General features: G+C 68.4%; 32 non-coding genes across 32 annotated transcripts; all 32 read right to left on the bottom strand.

Moving 5' to 3' along the window:
- Positions 1 to 250: 250 nt before the first annotated feature.
- On the bottom strand, positions 251 to 333 carry TRNAL-CAG (transfer RNA leucine (anticodon CAG)). The gene has a single exon. It is a non-coding gene; the product is annotated as a tRNA-Leu (tRNA).
- A 122-nt stretch (positions 334 to 455) lies between these two features.
- Positions 456 to 539, bottom strand: TRNAL-AAG (transfer RNA leucine (anticodon AAG)). The gene has a single exon. It is a non-coding gene; the product is annotated as a tRNA-Leu (tRNA).
- Positions 540 to 787: 248 nt separating this feature from the next.
- Positions 788 to 870, bottom strand: TRNAL-UAG (transfer RNA leucine (anticodon UAG)). The gene has a single exon. It is a non-coding gene; the product is annotated as a tRNA-Leu (tRNA).
- Positions 871 to 1503: 633 nt separating this feature from the next.
- Positions 1504 to 1586, bottom strand: TRNAL-CAG (transfer RNA leucine (anticodon CAG)). The gene has a single exon. It is a non-coding gene; the product is annotated as a tRNA-Leu (tRNA).
- A 122-nt stretch (positions 1587 to 1708) lies between these two features.
- Positions 1709 to 1792, bottom strand: TRNAL-AAG (transfer RNA leucine (anticodon AAG)). The gene has a single exon. It is a non-coding gene; the product is annotated as a tRNA-Leu (tRNA).
- A 258-nt stretch (positions 1793 to 2050) lies between these two features.
- On the bottom strand, positions 2051 to 2133 carry TRNAL-UAG (transfer RNA leucine (anticodon UAG)). Its single transcript has one exon. It is a non-coding gene; the product is annotated as a tRNA-Leu (tRNA).
- A 633-nt stretch (positions 2134 to 2766) lies between these two features.
- Positions 2767 to 2849, bottom strand: TRNAL-CAG (transfer RNA leucine (anticodon CAG)). Its single transcript has one exon. It is a non-coding gene; the product is annotated as a tRNA-Leu (tRNA).
- A 122-nt stretch (positions 2850 to 2971) lies between these two features.
- On the bottom strand, positions 2972 to 3055 carry TRNAL-AAG (transfer RNA leucine (anticodon AAG)). Its single transcript has one exon. It is a non-coding gene; the product is annotated as a tRNA-Leu (tRNA).
- A 273-nt stretch (positions 3056 to 3328) lies between these two features.
- Positions 3329 to 3411, bottom strand: TRNAL-UAG (transfer RNA leucine (anticodon UAG)). The gene has a single exon. It is a non-coding gene; the product is annotated as a tRNA-Leu (tRNA).
- A 633-nt stretch (positions 3412 to 4044) lies between these two features.
- On the bottom strand, positions 4045 to 4127 carry TRNAL-CAG (transfer RNA leucine (anticodon CAG)). Its single transcript has one exon. It is a non-coding gene; the product is annotated as a tRNA-Leu (tRNA).
- Positions 4128 to 4249: 122 nt separating this feature from the next.
- TRNAL-AAG (transfer RNA leucine (anticodon AAG)) lies at positions 4250 to 4333 on the bottom strand. Its single transcript has one exon. It is a non-coding gene; the product is annotated as a tRNA-Leu (tRNA).
- A 248-nt stretch (positions 4334 to 4581) lies between these two features.
- TRNAL-UAG (transfer RNA leucine (anticodon UAG)) lies at positions 4582 to 4664 on the bottom strand. The gene has a single exon. It is a non-coding gene; the product is annotated as a tRNA-Leu (tRNA).
- Positions 4665 to 5297: 633 nt separating this feature from the next.
- TRNAL-CAG (transfer RNA leucine (anticodon CAG)) lies at positions 5298 to 5380 on the bottom strand. The gene has a single exon. It is a non-coding gene; the product is annotated as a tRNA-Leu (tRNA).
- Positions 5381 to 5502: 122 nt separating this feature from the next.
- On the bottom strand, positions 5503 to 5586 carry TRNAL-AAG (transfer RNA leucine (anticodon AAG)). The gene has a single exon. It is a non-coding gene; the product is annotated as a tRNA-Leu (tRNA).
- Positions 5587 to 5844: 258 nt separating this feature from the next.
- TRNAL-UAG (transfer RNA leucine (anticodon UAG)) lies at positions 5845 to 5927 on the bottom strand. Its single transcript has one exon. It is a non-coding gene; the product is annotated as a tRNA-Leu (tRNA).
- A 633-nt stretch (positions 5928 to 6560) lies between these two features.
- Positions 6561 to 6643, bottom strand: TRNAL-CAG (transfer RNA leucine (anticodon CAG)). The gene has a single exon. It is a non-coding gene; the product is annotated as a tRNA-Leu (tRNA).
- A 122-nt stretch (positions 6644 to 6765) lies between these two features.
- On the bottom strand, positions 6766 to 6849 carry TRNAL-AAG (transfer RNA leucine (anticodon AAG)). Its single transcript has one exon. It is a non-coding gene; the product is annotated as a tRNA-Leu (tRNA).
- A 248-nt stretch (positions 6850 to 7097) lies between these two features.
- Positions 7098 to 7180, bottom strand: TRNAL-UAG (transfer RNA leucine (anticodon UAG)). The gene has a single exon. It is a non-coding gene; the product is annotated as a tRNA-Leu (tRNA).
- A 633-nt stretch (positions 7181 to 7813) lies between these two features.
- TRNAL-CAG (transfer RNA leucine (anticodon CAG)) lies at positions 7814 to 7896 on the bottom strand. Its single transcript has one exon. It is a non-coding gene; the product is annotated as a tRNA-Leu (tRNA).
- Positions 7897 to 8018: 122 nt separating this feature from the next.
- On the bottom strand, positions 8019 to 8102 carry TRNAL-AAG (transfer RNA leucine (anticodon AAG)). The gene has a single exon. It is a non-coding gene; the product is annotated as a tRNA-Leu (tRNA).
- Positions 8103 to 8350: 248 nt separating this feature from the next.
- On the bottom strand, positions 8351 to 8433 carry TRNAL-UAG (transfer RNA leucine (anticodon UAG)). Its single transcript has one exon. It is a non-coding gene; the product is annotated as a tRNA-Leu (tRNA).
- Positions 8434 to 9066: 633 nt separating this feature from the next.
- Positions 9067 to 9149, bottom strand: TRNAL-CAG (transfer RNA leucine (anticodon CAG)). The gene has a single exon. It is a non-coding gene; the product is annotated as a tRNA-Leu (tRNA).
- A 122-nt stretch (positions 9150 to 9271) lies between these two features.
- On the bottom strand, positions 9272 to 9355 carry TRNAL-AAG (transfer RNA leucine (anticodon AAG)). Its single transcript has one exon. It is a non-coding gene; the product is annotated as a tRNA-Leu (tRNA).
- Positions 9356 to 9613: 258 nt separating this feature from the next.
- On the bottom strand, positions 9614 to 9696 carry TRNAL-UAG (transfer RNA leucine (anticodon UAG)). The gene has a single exon. It is a non-coding gene; the product is annotated as a tRNA-Leu (tRNA).
- A 633-nt stretch (positions 9697 to 10329) lies between these two features.
- Positions 10330 to 10412, bottom strand: TRNAL-CAG (transfer RNA leucine (anticodon CAG)). The gene has a single exon. It is a non-coding gene; the product is annotated as a tRNA-Leu (tRNA).
- A 122-nt stretch (positions 10413 to 10534) lies between these two features.
- On the bottom strand, positions 10535 to 10618 carry TRNAL-AAG (transfer RNA leucine (anticodon AAG)). The gene has a single exon. It is a non-coding gene; the product is annotated as a tRNA-Leu (tRNA).
- Positions 10619 to 10886: 268 nt separating this feature from the next.
- On the bottom strand, positions 10887 to 10969 carry TRNAL-UAG (transfer RNA leucine (anticodon UAG)). Its single transcript has one exon. It is a non-coding gene; the product is annotated as a tRNA-Leu (tRNA).
- Positions 10970 to 11602: 633 nt separating this feature from the next.
- Positions 11603 to 11685, bottom strand: TRNAL-CAG (transfer RNA leucine (anticodon CAG)). The gene has a single exon. It is a non-coding gene; the product is annotated as a tRNA-Leu (tRNA).
- A 122-nt stretch (positions 11686 to 11807) lies between these two features.
- TRNAL-AAG (transfer RNA leucine (anticodon AAG)) lies at positions 11808 to 11891 on the bottom strand. Its single transcript has one exon. It is a non-coding gene; the product is annotated as a tRNA-Leu (tRNA).
- Positions 11892 to 12148: 257 nt separating this feature from the next.
- Positions 12149 to 12231, bottom strand: TRNAL-UAG (transfer RNA leucine (anticodon UAG)). The gene has a single exon. It is a non-coding gene; the product is annotated as a tRNA-Leu (tRNA).
- Positions 12232 to 12863: 632 nt separating this feature from the next.
- Positions 12864 to 12946, bottom strand: TRNAL-CAG (transfer RNA leucine (anticodon CAG)). The gene has a single exon. It is a non-coding gene; the product is annotated as a tRNA-Leu (tRNA).
- Positions 12947 to 13068: 122 nt separating this feature from the next.
- On the bottom strand, positions 13069 to 13152 carry TRNAL-AAG (transfer RNA leucine (anticodon AAG)). Its single transcript has one exon. It is a non-coding gene; the product is annotated as a tRNA-Leu (tRNA).
- Positions 13153 to 13340: the final 188 nt, after the last annotated feature.

Genomic DNA, 13340 nt, shown 5'->3' with positions numbered 1-13340 from the left:
GGGGCCCGGGGAGCTTGCTGCTGCGAGGGAATTCGCTGCAGTGGCCGAAACCGTCCGACCGCCACCTCCCAGCGAGCCAGGCGCTGAAAGGCCTGCAAGACCCAAGATGGGAGTGCGTGAGGAGAGAGGGAGGAGCCCTCCTAAGCTCGGGGCCCCTCCGCCTCGCCAGCGGCGAGCCCGAAAAGAAATTTGTCCGGTCGCGGAGGGCGCCGCCCGCCGAAAGAGAAAGAAGCGGAGCCGCCAAGGGCCGTGTCAGGGGTGGGATTCGAACCCACGCCTCCGGGGGAGACTGCGACCTGAACGCAGCGCCTTGGACCGCTCGGCCACCCTGACGCCCTGGCCTCCCTGGCGGGGCAGCGCTAAGGCGCACCGCAACCAGAGCCCCCTGGCGGCAGCGGCGGCAAGAAAAGCCCCACGCCGCGAGACCCAGGCGCCCGGCGGAACTTCCGCTGGCCTGTCAGGGGTGGGATTCGAACCCACGTCTCCGGGGGGAGACTGCGACCTTAACGCAGCGCCTTAGACCGCTCGGCCACCCTGACACGAAAGGGCAAGGCTCACGTCCCTTTGCTGCCGGCGCCCGTGGCAGTGTCACGGGCCGCCCCCGGGGACGGGCTCTGGCTTCCGCTGACCCCGGGGCCAGCAGGCCGGCCTGCTTTCCCACTGAGGCCCCGGGGGCGGGGCGGGGCGAAACGAAATCCGCCGCTACTCCCCAGCACACCCTCCCCCCCCGAAAAAAAAACAAATAAGCAAAGGAAGAGCCCATGCACCTCAGCCCCCACCAGCAGGCTGCCAGGAGTGGGATTTGAACCCACGCCTCCGGAGGAGACTGCGGCCTAAACGCAGCGCCTTGGACCGCTCGGCCATCCTGACAGAGCTGCCCAGCGCTGCTCTCGGGAGCCACGCAAAGAAAACACGCAGCGGCGACGCAGGTGGCGCCCGGGCGCTGCTGGGCGGGTCCCCTTTTGCGGGGTTTTGCTTTGCTTTCTTCGTCAAAACACCCCGTCTGCCGTGAAAGACAAGGTGGTACAAAGCCACTCATAAAGCGGAGACCGAAAAAACACAGCCAAAAGCACGCGCCAGCAGGGGACTGGCTGGGAGCGGGCGCGAAGGCCAGCGCCCTGCTGCCGGAACGAGGCGGCAGTGCCAGCTGCTTCGAGGCGCGTCCGTTCGCGTGACATTTTCTCCCGGGAAAGCGGCCTGCATCGCCCCGTGCTACACAGAGCTCCGCACGGACCGAGACGAAGGAGGGGGGCGGGGCCCGGGGAGCTTGCTGCTGCGAGGGAATTCGCTGCAGTGGCCGAAACCGTCCGACCGCCACCTCCCAGCGAGCCAGGCGCTGAAAGGCCTGCAAGACCCAAGATGGGAGTGCGTGAGGAGAGAGGGAGGAGCCCTCCTAAGCTCGGGGCCCCTCCGCCTCGCCAGCGGCGAGCCCGAAAAGAAATTTGTCCGGTTGCGGAGGGCGCCGCCCGCCGAAAGAGAAAGAAGCGGAGCCGCCAAGGGCCGTGTCAGGGGTGGGATTCGAACCCACGCCTCCGGGGGAGACTGCGACCTGAACGCAGCGCCTTGGACCGCTCGGCCACCCTGACGCCCTGGCCTCCCTGGCGGGGCAGCGCTAAGGCGCACCGCAACCAGAGCCCCCTGGCGGCAGCGGCGGCAAGAAAAGCCCCACGCCGCGAGACCCAGGCGCCCGGCGGAACTTCCGCCGGCCTGTCAGGGGTGGGATTCGAACCCACGTCTCCGGGGGGAGACTGCGACCTTAACGCAGCGCCTTAGACCGCTCGGCCACCCTGACACGAAAGGGCAAGGCTCACGTCCCTTTGCTGCCGGCGCCCGTGGCAGTGTCACGGGCCGCCCCCGGGGACGGGCTCTGGCTTCCGCCGACCCCGGGGCCAGCAGGCCGGCCTGCTTTCCCACTGAGGCCCCGGGGGCGGGGCGGGGCGGGGCGGGGCGAAACGAAATCCGCCGCTACTCCCCAGCACACCCTCCCCCCCCGAAAAAAAAACAAATAAGCAAAGGAAGAGCCCACGCACCTCAGCCCCCACCAGCAGGCTGCCAGGAGTGGGATTTGAACCCACGCCTCCGGAGGAGACTGCGGCCTAAACGCAGCGCCTTGGACCGCTCGGCCATCCTGACAGAGCTGCCCAGCGCTGCTCTCGGGAGCCACGCAAAGAAAACACGCAGCGGCGACGCAGGTGGCGCCCGGGCGCTGCTGGGCGGGTCCCCTTTTGCGGGGTTTTGCTTTGCTTTCTTCGTCAAAACACCCCGTCTGCCGTGAAAGACAAGGTGGTACAAAGCCACTCATAAAGCGGAGACCGAAAAAACACAGCCAAAAGCACGCGCCAGCAGGGGACTGGCTGGGAGCGGGCGCGAAGGCCAGCGCCCTGCTGCCGGAACGAGGCGGCAGTGCCAGCTGCTTCGAGGCGCGTCCGTTCGCGTGACATTTTCTCCCGGGAAAGCGGCCTGCATCGCCCCGTGCTACACAGAGCTCCGCACGGACCGAGACGAAGGAGGGGGGCGGGGCCCGGGGAGCTTGCTGCTGCGAGGGAATTCGCTGCAGTGGCCGAAACCGTCCGACCGCCACCTCCCAGCGAGCCAGGCGCTGAAAGGCCTGCAAGACCCAAGATGGGAGTGCGTGAGGAGAGAGGGAGGAGCCCTCCTAAGCTCGGGGCCCCTCCGCCTCGCCAGCGGCGAGCCCGAAAAGAAATTTGTCCGGTCGCGGAGGGCGCCGCCCGCCAAAAGAGAAAGAAGCGGAGCCGCCAAGGGCCGTGTCAGGGGTGGGATTTGAACCCACGCCTCCGGGGGAGACTGCGACCTGAACGCAGCGCCTTGGACCGCTCGGCCACCCTGACGCCCTGGCCTCCCTGGCGGGGCAGCGCTAAGGCGCACCGCAACCAGAGCCCCCTGGCGGCAGCGGCGGCAAGAAAAGCCCCACGCCGCGAGACCCAGGCGCCCGGCGGAACTTCCGCCGGCCTGTCAGGGGTGGGATTCGAACCCACGTCTCCGGGGGGAGACTGCGACCTTAACGCAGCGCCTTAGACCGCTCGGCCACCCTGACACGAAAGGGCAAGGCTCACGTCCCTTTGCTGCCGGCGCCCGTGGCAGTGTCACGGGCCGCCCCCGGGGACGGGCTCTGGCTTCCGCCTACCCCGGGGCCAGCAGGCCGGCCTGCTTTCCCACTGAGGCCCCGGGGGCGGGGCGGGGCGGGGCGGGGCGGGGCGGGGCGGGGCGAAACGAAATCCGCCGCTACTCCCCAGCACACCCTCCCCCCCCGAAAAAAAAACAAATAAGCAAAGGAAGAGCCCACGCACCTCAGCCCCCACCAGCAGGCTGCCAGGAGTGGGATTTGAACCCACGCCTCCGGAGGAGACTGCGGCCTAAACGCAGCGCCTTGGACCGCTCGGCCATCCTGACAGAGCTGCCCAGCGCTGCTCTCGGGAGCCACGCAAAGAAAACACGCAGCGGCGACGCAGGTGGCGCCCGGGCGCTGCTGGGCGGGTCCCCTTTTGCGGGGTTTTGCTTTGCTTTCTTCGTCAAAACACCCCGTCTGCCGTGAAAGACAAGGTGGTACAAAGCCACTCATAAAGCGGAGACCGAAAAAACACAGCCAAAAGCACGCGCCAGCAGGGGACTGGCTGGGAGCGGGCGCGAAGGCCAGCGCCCTGCTGCCGGAACGAGGCGGCAGTGCCAGCTGCTTCGAGGCGCGTCCGTTCGCGTGACATTTTCTCCCGGGAAAGCGGCCTGCATCGCCCCGTGCTACACAGAGCTCCGCACGGACCGAGACGAAGGAGGGGGGCGGGGCCCGGGGAGCTTGCTGCTGCGAGGGAATTCGCTGCAGTGGCCGAAACCGTCCGACCGCCACCTCCCAGCGAGCCAGGCGCTGAAAGGCCTGCAAGACCCAAGATGGGAGTGCGTGAGGAGAGAGGGAGGAGCCCTCCTAAGCTCGGGGCCCCTCCGCCTCGCCAGCGGCGAGCCCGAAAAGAAATTTGTCCGGTCGCGGAGGGCGCCGCCCGCCGAAAGAGAAAGAAGCGGAGCCGCCAAGGGCCGTGTCAGGGGTGGGATTCGAACCCACGCCTCCGGGGGAGACTGCGACCTGAACGCAGCGCCTTGGACCGCTCGGCCACCCTGACGCCCTGACCTCCCTGGCGGGGCAGTGCTAAGGCGCACCGCAACCAGAGCCCCCTGGCGGCAGCGGCGGCAAGAAAAGCCCCACGCCGCGAGACCCAGGCGCCCGGCGGAACTTCCGCCAGCCTGTCAGGGGTGGGATTCGAACCCACGTCTCCGGGGGGAGACTGCGACCTTAACGCAGCGCCTTAGACCGCTCGGCCACCCTGACACGAAAGGGCAAGGCTCACGTCCCTTTGCTGCCGGCGCCCGTGGCAGTGTCACGGGCCGCCCCCGGGGACGGGCTCTGGCTTCCGCCGACCCCGGGGCCAGCAGGCCGGCCTGCTTTCCCACTGAGGCCCCGGGGGCGGGGCGGGGCGAAACGAAATCCGCCGCTACTCCCCAGCACACCCTCCCCCCCCGAAAAAAAAACAAATAAGCAAACGAAGAGCCCACGCACCTCAGCCCCCACCAGCAGGCTGCCAGGAGTGGGATTTGAACCCACGCCTCCGGAGGAGACTGCGGCCTAAACGCAGCGCCTTGGACCGCTCGGCCATCCTGACAGAGCTGCCCAGCGCTGCTCTCGGGAGCCACGCAAAGAAAACACGCAGCGGCGACGCAGGTGGCGCCCGGGCGCTGCTGGGCGGGTCCCCTTTTGCGGGGTTTTGCTTTGCTTTCTTCGTCAAAACACCCCGTCTGCCGTGAAAGACAAGGTGGTACAAAGCCACTCATAAAGCGGAGACCGAAAAAACACAGCCAAAAGCACGCGCCAGCAGGGGACTGGCTGGGAGCGGGCGCGAAGGCCAGCGCCCTGCTGCCGGAACGAGGCGGCAGTGCCAGCTGCTTCGAGGCGCGTCCGTTCGCGTGACATTTTCTCCCGGGAAAGCGGCCTGCATCGCCCCGTGCTACACAGAGCTCCGCACGGACCGAGACGAAGGAGGGGGGCGGGGCCCGGGGAGCTTGCTGCTGCGAGGGAATTCGCTGCAGTGGCCGAAACCGTCCGACCGCCACCTCCCAGCGAGCCAGGCGCTGAAAGGCCTGCAAGACCCAAGATGGGAGTGCGTGAGGAGAGAGGGAGGAGCCCTCCTAAGCTCGGGGCCCCTCCGCCTCGCCAGCGGCGAGCCCGAAAAGAAATTTGTCCGGTCGCGGAGGGCGCCGCCCGCCGAAAGAGAAAGAAGCGGAGCCGCCAAGGGCCGTGTCAGGGGTGGGATTCGAACCCACGCCTCCGGGGGAGACTGCGACCTGAACGCAGCGCCTTGGACCGCTCGGCCACCCTGACGCCCTGGCCTCCCTGGCGGGGCAGTGCTAAGGCGCACCGCAACCAGAGCCCCCTGGCGGCAGCGGCGGCAAGAAAAGCCCCACGCCGCGAGACCCAGGCGCCCGGCGGAACTTCCGCCGGCCTGTCAGGGGTGGGATTCGAACCCACGTCTCCGGGGGGAGACTGCGACCTTAACGCAGCGCCTTAGACCGCTCGGCCACCCTGACACGAAAGGGCAAGGCTCACGTCCCTTTGCTGCCGGCGCCCGTGGCAGTGTCACGGGCCGCCCCCGGGGACGGGCTCTGGCTTCCGCCGACCCCGGGGCCAGCAGGCCGGCCTGCTTTCCCACTGAGGCCCCGGGGGCGGGGCGGGGCGGGGCGGGGCGAAACGAAATCCGCCGCTACTCCCCAGCACACCCTCCCCCCCCGAAAAAAAAACAAATAAGCAAAGGAAGAGCCCACGCACCTCAGCCCCCACCAGCAGGCTGCCAGGAGTGGGATTTGAACCCACGCCTCCGGAGGAGACTGCGGCCTAAACGCAGCGCCTTGGACCGCTCGGCCATCCTGACAGAGCTGCCCAGCGCTGCTCTCGGGAGCCACGCAAAGAAAACACGCAGCGGCGACGCAGGTGGCGCCCGGGCGCTGCTGGGCGGGTCCCCTTTTGCGGGGTTTTGCTTTGCTTTCTTCGTCAAAACACCCCGTCTGCCGTGAAAGACAAGGTGGTACAAAGCCACTCATAAAGCGGAGACCGAAAAAACACAGCCAAAAGCACGCGCCAGCAGGGGACTGGCTGGGAGCGGGCGCGAAGGCCAGCGCCCTGCTGCCGGAACGAGGCGGCAGTGCCAGCTGCTTCGAGGCGCGTCCGTTCGCGTGACATTTTCTCCCGGGAAAGCGGCCTGCATCGCCCCGTGCTACACAGAGCTCCGCACGGACCGAGACGAAGGAGGGGGGCGGGGCCCGGGGAGCTTGCTGCTGCGAGGGAATTCGCTGCAGTGGCCGAAACCGTCCGACCGCCACCTCCCAGCGAGCCAGGCGCTGAAAGGCCTGCAAGACCCAAGATGGGAGTGCGTGAGGAGAGAGGGAGGAGCCCTCCTAAGCTCGGGGCCCCTCCGCCTCGCCAGCGGCGAGCCCGAAAAGAAATTTGTCCGGTCGCGGAGGGCGCCGCCCGCCGAAAGAGAAAGAAGCGGAGCCGCCAAGGGCCGTGTCAGGGGTAGGATTCGAACCCACGCCTCCGGGGGAGACTGCGACCTGAACGCAGCGCCTTGGACCGCTCGGCCACCCTGACGCCCTGGCCTCCCTGGCGGGGCAGCGCTAAGGCGCACCGCAACCAGAGCCCCCTGGCGGCAGCGGCGGCAAGAAAAGCCCCACGCCGCGAGACCCAGGCGCCCGGCGGAACTTCCGCCGGCCTGTCAGGGGTGGGATTCGAACCCACGTCTCCGGGGGGAGACTGCGACCTTAACGCAGCGCCTTAGACCGCTCGGCCACCCTGACACGAAAGGGCAAGGCTCACGTCCCTTTGCTGCCGGCGCCCGTGGCAGTGTCACGGGCCGCCCCCGGGGACGGGCTCTGGCTTCCGCCGACCCCGGGGCCAGCAGGCCGGCCTGCTTTCCCACTGAGGCCCCGGGGGCGGGGCGGGGCGAAACGAAATCCGCCGCTACTCCCCAGCACACCCTCCCCCCCCGAAAAAAAAACAAATAAGCAAAGGAAGAGCCCACGCACCTCAGCCCCCACCAGCAGGCTGCCAGGAGTGGGATTTGAACCCACGCCTCCGGAGGAGACTGCGGCCTAAACGCAGCGCCTTGGACCGCTCGGCCATCCTGACAGAGCTGCCCAGCGCTGCTCTCGGGAGCCACGCAAAGAAAACACGCAGCGGCGACGCAGGTGGCGCCCGGGCGCTGCTGGGCGGGTCCCCTTTTGCGGGGTTTTGCTTTGCTTTCTTCGTCAAAACACCCCGTCTGCCGTGAAAGACAAGGTGGTACAAAGCCACTCATAAAGCGGAGACCGAAAAAACACAGCCAAAAGCACGCGCCAGCAGGGGACTGGCTGGGAGCGGGCGCGAAGGCCAGCGCCCTGCTGCCGGAACGAGGCGGCAGTGCCAGCTGCTTCGAGGCGCGTCCGTTCGCGTGACATTTTCTCCCGGGAAAGCGGCCTGCATCGCCCCGTGCTACACAGAGCTCCGCACGGACCGAGACGAAGGAGGGGGGCGGGGCCCGGGGAGCTTGCTGCTGCGAGGGAATTCGCTGCAGTGGCCGAAACCGTCCGACCGCCACCTCCCAGCGAGCCAGGCGCTGAAAGGCCTGCAAGACTCAAGATGGGAGTGCGTGAGGAGAGAGGGAGGAGCCCTCCTAAGCTCGGGGCCCCTCCGCCTCGCCAGCGGCGAGCCCGAAAAGAAATTTGTCCGGTCGCGGAGGGCGCCGCCCGCCGAAAGAGAAAGAAGCGGAGCCGCCAAGGGCCGTGTCAGGGGTGGGATTCGAACCCACGCCTCCGGGGGAGACTGCGACCTGAACGCAGCGCCTTGGACCGCTCGGCCACCCTGACGCCCTGGCCTCCCTGGCGGGGCAGCGCTAAGGCGCACCGCAACCAGAGCCCCCTGGCGGCAGCGGCGGCAAGAAAAGCCCCACGCCGCGAGACCCAGGCGCCCGGCGGAACTTCCGCCGGCCTGTCAGGGGTGGGATTCGAACCCACGTCTCCGGGGGGAGACTGCGACCTTAACGCAGCGCCTTAGACCGCTCGGCCACCCTGACACGAAAGGGCAAGGCTCACGTCCCTTTGCTGCCGGCGCCCGTGGCAGTGTCACGGGCCGCCCCCGGGGACGGGCTCTGGCTTCCGCCGACCCCGGGGCCAGCAGGCCGGCCTGCTTTCCCACTGAGGCCCCGGGGGCGGGGCGGGGCGAAACGAAATCCGCCGCTACTCCCCAGCACACCCTCCCCCCCCGAAAAAAAAACAAATAAGCAAAGGAAGAGCCCACGCACCTCAGCCCCCACCAGCAGGCTGCCAGGAGTGGGATTTGAACCCACGCCTCCGGAGGAGACTGCGGCCTAAACGCAGCGCCTTGGACCGCTCGGCCATCCTGACAGAGCTGCCCAGCGCTGCTCTCGGGAGCCACGCAAAGAAAACACGCAGCGGCGACGCAGGTGGCGCCCGGGCGCTGCTGGGCGGGTCCCCTTTTGCGGGGTTTTGCTTTGCTTTCTTCGTCAAAACACCCCGTCTGCCGTGAAAGACAAGGTGGTACAAAGCCACTCATAAAGCGGAGACCGAAAAAACACAGCCAAAAGCACGCGCCAGCAGGGGACTGGCTGGGAGCGGGCGCGAAGGCCAGCGCCCTGCTGCCGGAACGAGGCGGCAGTGCCAGCTGCTTCGAGGCGCGTCCGTTCGCGTGACATTTTCTCCCGGGAAAGCGGCCTGCATCGCCCCGTGCTACACAGAGCTCCGCACGGACCGAGACGAAGGAGGGGGGCGGGGCCCGGGGAGCTTGCTGCTGCGAGGGAATTCGCTGCAGTGGCCGAAACCGTCCGACCGCCACCTCCCAGCGAGCCAGGCGCTGAAAGGCCTGCAAGACCCAAGATGGGAGTGCGTGAGGAGAGAGGGAGGAGCCCTCCTAAGCTCGGGGCCCCTCCGCCTCGCCAGCGGCGAGCCCGAAAAGAAATTTGTCCGGTCGCGGAGGGCGCCGCCCGCCGAAAGAGAAAGAAGCGGAGCCGCCAAGGGCCGTGTCAGGGGTGGGATTCGAACCCACGCCTCCGGGGGAGACTGCGACCTGAACACAGCGCCTTGGACCGCTCGGCCACCCTGACGCCCTGGCCTCCCTGGCGGGGCAGCGCTAAGGCGCACCGCAACCAGAGCCCCCTGGCGGCAGCGGCGGCAAGAAAAGCCCCACGCCGCGAGACCCAGGCGCCCGGCGGAACTTCCGCCGGCCTGTCAGGGGTGGGATTCGAACCCACGTCTCCGGGGGGAGACTGCGACCTTAACGCAGCGCCTTAGACCGCTCGGCCACCCTGACACGAAAGGGCAAGGCTCACGTCCCTTTGCTGCCGGCGCCCGTGGCAGTGTCACGGGCCGCCCCCGGGGACGGGCTCTGGCTTCCGCCGACCCCGGGGCCAGCAGGCCGGCCTGCTTTCCCACTGAGGCCCCGGGGGCGGGGCGGGGCGGGGCGGGGCGAAACGAAATCCGCCGCTACTCCCCAGCACACCCTCCCCCCCCGAAAAAAAAACAAATAAGCAAAGGAAGAGCCCACGCACCTCAGCCCCCACCAGCAGGCTGCCAGGAGTGGGATTTGAACCCACGCCTCCGGAGGAGACTGCGGCCTAAACGCAGCGCCTTGGACCGCTCGGCCATCCTGACAGAGCTGCCCAGCGCTGCTCTCGGGAGCCACGCAAAGAAAACACGCAGCGGCGACGCAGGTGGCGCCCGGGCGCTGCTGGGCGGGTCCCCTTTTGCGGGGTTTTGCTTTGCTTTCTTCGTCAAAACACCCCGTCTGCCGTGAAAGACAAGGTGGTACAAAGCCACTCATAAAGCGGAGACCGAAAAAACACAGCCAAAAGCACGCGCCAGCAGGGGACTGGCTGGGAGCGGGCGCGAAGGCCAGCGCCCTGCTGCCGGAACGAGGCGGCAGTGCCAGCTGCTTCGAGGCGCGTCCGTTCGCGTGACATTTTCTCCCGGGAAAGCGGCCTGCATCGCCCCGTGCTACACAGAGCTCCGCACGGACCGAGACGAAGGAGGGGGGCGGGGCCCGGGGAGCTTGCTGCTGCGAGGGAATTCGCTGCAGTGGCCGAAACCGTCCGACCGCCACCTCCCAGCGAGCCAGGCGCTGAAAGGCCTGCAAGACCCAAGATGGGAGTGCGTGAGGAGAGAGGGAGGAGCCCTCCTAAGCTCGGGGCCCCTCCGCCTCGCCAGCGGCGAGCCCGAAAAGAAATTTGTCCGGTCGCGGAGGGCGCCGCCCGCCAAAAGAGAAAGAAGCGGAGCCGCCAAGGGCCGTGTCAGGGGTGGGATTCGAACCCACGCCTCCGGGGGAGACTGCGACCTGAACGCAGCGCCTTGGACCGCTCGGCCACCCTGACGCCCTGGCCTCCCTGGCGGGGCAGCGCTAAGGCGCACCGCAACCAGAGCCCCCTGGCGGCAGCGGCGGCAAGAAAAGCCCCACGCCGCGAGACCCAGGCGCCCGGCGGAACTTCCGCCGGCCTGTCAGGGGTGGGATTCGAACCCACGTCTCCGGGGGGAGACTGCGACCTTAACGCAGCGCCTTAGACCGCTCGGCCACCCTGACACGAAAGGGCAAGGCTCACGTCCCTTTGCTGCCGGCGCCCGTGGCAGTGTCACGGGCCGCCCCCGGGGACGGGCTCTGGCTTCCGCCTACCCCGGGGCCAGCAGGCCGGCCTGCTTTCCCACTGAGGCCCCGGGGGCGGGGCGGGGCGGGGCGGGGCGGGGCGGGGCGAAACGAAATCCGCCGCTACTCCCCAGCACACCCTCCCCCCCCGAAAAAAAAACAAATAAGCAAAGGAAGAGCCCACGCACCTCAGCCCCCACCAGCAGGCTGCCAGGAGTGGGATTTGAACCCACGCCTCCGGAGGAGACTGCGGCCTAAACGCAGCGCCTTGGACCGCTCGGCCATCCTGACAGAGCTGCCCAGCGCTGCTCTCGGGAGCCACGCAAAGAAAACACGCAGCGGCGACGCAGGTGGCGCCCGGGCGCTGCTGGGCGGGTCCCCTTTTGCGGGGTTTTGCTTTGCTTTCTTCGTCAAAACACCCCGTCTGCCGTGAAAGACAAGGTGGTACAAAGCCACTCATAAAGCGGAGACCGAAAAAACACAGCCAAAAGCACGCGCCAGCAGGGGACTGGCTGGGAGCGGGCGCGAAGGCCAGCGCCCTGCTGCCGGAACGAGGCGGCAGTGCCAGCTGCTTCGAGGCGCGTCCGTTCGCGTGACATTTTCTCCCGGGAAAGCGGCCTGCATCGCCCCGTGCTACACAGAGCTCCGCACGGACCGAGACGAAGGAGGGGGGCGGGGCCCGGGGAGCTTGCTGCTGCGAGGGAATTCGCTGCAGTGGCCGAAACCGTCCGACCGCCACCTCCCAGCGAGCCAGGCGCTGAAAGGCCTGCAAGACCCAAGATGGGAGTGCGTGAGGAGAGAGGGAGGAGCCCTCCTAAGCTCGGGGCCCCTCCGCCTCGCCAGCGGCGAGCCCGAAAAGAAATTTGTCCGGTCGCGGAGGGCGCCGCCCGCCGAAAGAGAAAGAAGCGGAGCCGCCAAGGGCCGTGTCAGGGGTGGGATTCGAACCCACGCCTCCGGGGGAGACTGCGACCTGAACGCAGCGCCTTGGACCGCTCGGCCACCCTGATGCCCTGGCCTCCCTGGCGGGGCAGCGCTAAGGCGCACCGCAACCAGAGCCCCCTGGCGGCAGCGGCGGCAAGAAAAGCCCCACGCCGCGAGACCCAGGCGCCCGGCGGAACTTCCGCCGGCCTGTCAGGGGTGGGATTCGAACCCACGTCTCCGGGGGGAGACTGCGACCTTAACGCAGCGCCTTAGACCGCTCGGCCACCCTGACACGAAAGGGCAAGGCTCACGTCCCTTTGCTGCCGGCGCCCGTGGCAGTGTCACGGGCCGCCCCCGGGGACGGGCTCTGGCTTCCGCCGACCCCGGGGCCAGCAGGCCGGCCTGCTTTCCCACTGAGGCCCCGGGGGCGGGGCGGGGCGGGGCGGGGCGAAACGAAATCCGCCGCTACTCCCCAGCACACCCTCCCCCCCCGAAAAAAAACAAATAAGCAAAGGAAGAGCCCACGCACCTCAGCCCCCACCAGCAGGCTGCCAGGAGTGGGATTTGAACCCACGCCTCCGGAGGAGACTGCGGCCTAAACGCAGCGCCTTGGACCGCTCGGCCATCCTGACAGAGCTGCCCAGCGCTGCTCTCGGGAGCCACGCAAAGAAAACACGCAGCGGCGACGCAGGTGGCGCCCGGGCGCTGCTGGGCGGGTCCCCTTTTGCGGGGTTTTGCTTTGCTTTCTTCGTCAAAACACCCCGTCTGCCGTGAAAGACAAGGTGGTACAAAGCCACTCAAAAGCGGAGACCGAAAAAACACAGCCAAAAGCACGCGCCAGCAGGGGACTGGCTGGGAGCGGGCGCGAAGGCCAGCGCCCTGCTGCCGGAACGAGGCGGCAGTGCCAGCTGCTTCGAGGCGCGTCCGTTCGCGTGACATTTTCTCCCGGGAAAGCGGCCTGCATCGCCCCGTGGTACACAGAGCTCCGCACGGACCGAGACGAAGGAGGGGGGCGGGGCCCGGGGAGCTTGCTGCTGCGAGGGAATTCGCTGCAGTGGCCGAAACCGTCCGACCGCCACCTCCCAGCGAGCCAGGCGCTGAAAGGCCTGCAAGACCCAAGATGGGAGTGCGTGAGGAGAGAGGGAGGAGCCCTCCTAAGCTCGGGGCCCCTCCGCCTCGCCAGCGGCGAGCCCGAAAAGAAATTTGTCCGGTCGCGGAGGGCGCCGCCCGCCGAAAGAGAAAGAAGCGGAGCCGCCAAGGGCCGTGTCAGGGGTGGGATTCGAACCCACGCCTCCGGGGGAGACTGCGACCTGAACGCAGCGCCTTGGACCGCTCGGCCACCCTGACGCCCTGGCCTCCCTGGCGGGGCAGCGCTAAGGCGCACCGCAACCAGAGCCCCCTGGCGGCAGCGGCGGCAAGAAAAGCCCCACGCCGCGAGACCCAGGCGCCCGGCGGAACTTCCGCCGGCCTGTCAGGGGTGGGATTCGAACCCACGTCTCCGGGGGGAGACTGCGACCTTAACGCAGCGCCTTAGACCGCTCGGCCACCCTGACACGAAAGGGCAAGGCTCACGTCCCTTTGCTGCCGGCGCCCGTGGCAGTGTCACGGGCCGCCCCCGGGGACGGGCTCTGGCTTCCGCCGACCCCGGGGCCAGCAGGCCGGCCTGCTTTCCCACTGAGGCCCCGGGGGCGGGGCGGGGGGGGCGGGGCGGGGCGAAACGAAATCCGCCGCTACTCCCCAG

This window comes from Pelodiscus sinensis, chromosome 3 (genome assembly GCF_052426305.1).
Source record: "Pelodiscus sinensis isolate ZL-2025 chromosome 3, ASM5242630v1, whole genome shotgun sequence".
NCBI classification, from domain to species: domain Eukaryota; kingdom Metazoa; phylum Chordata; order Testudines; family Trionychidae; genus Pelodiscus; species Pelodiscus sinensis.
Note: the sequence above shows the minus strand (reverse complement) of the source record. Positions and strands in the feature narration are given on the sequence as shown.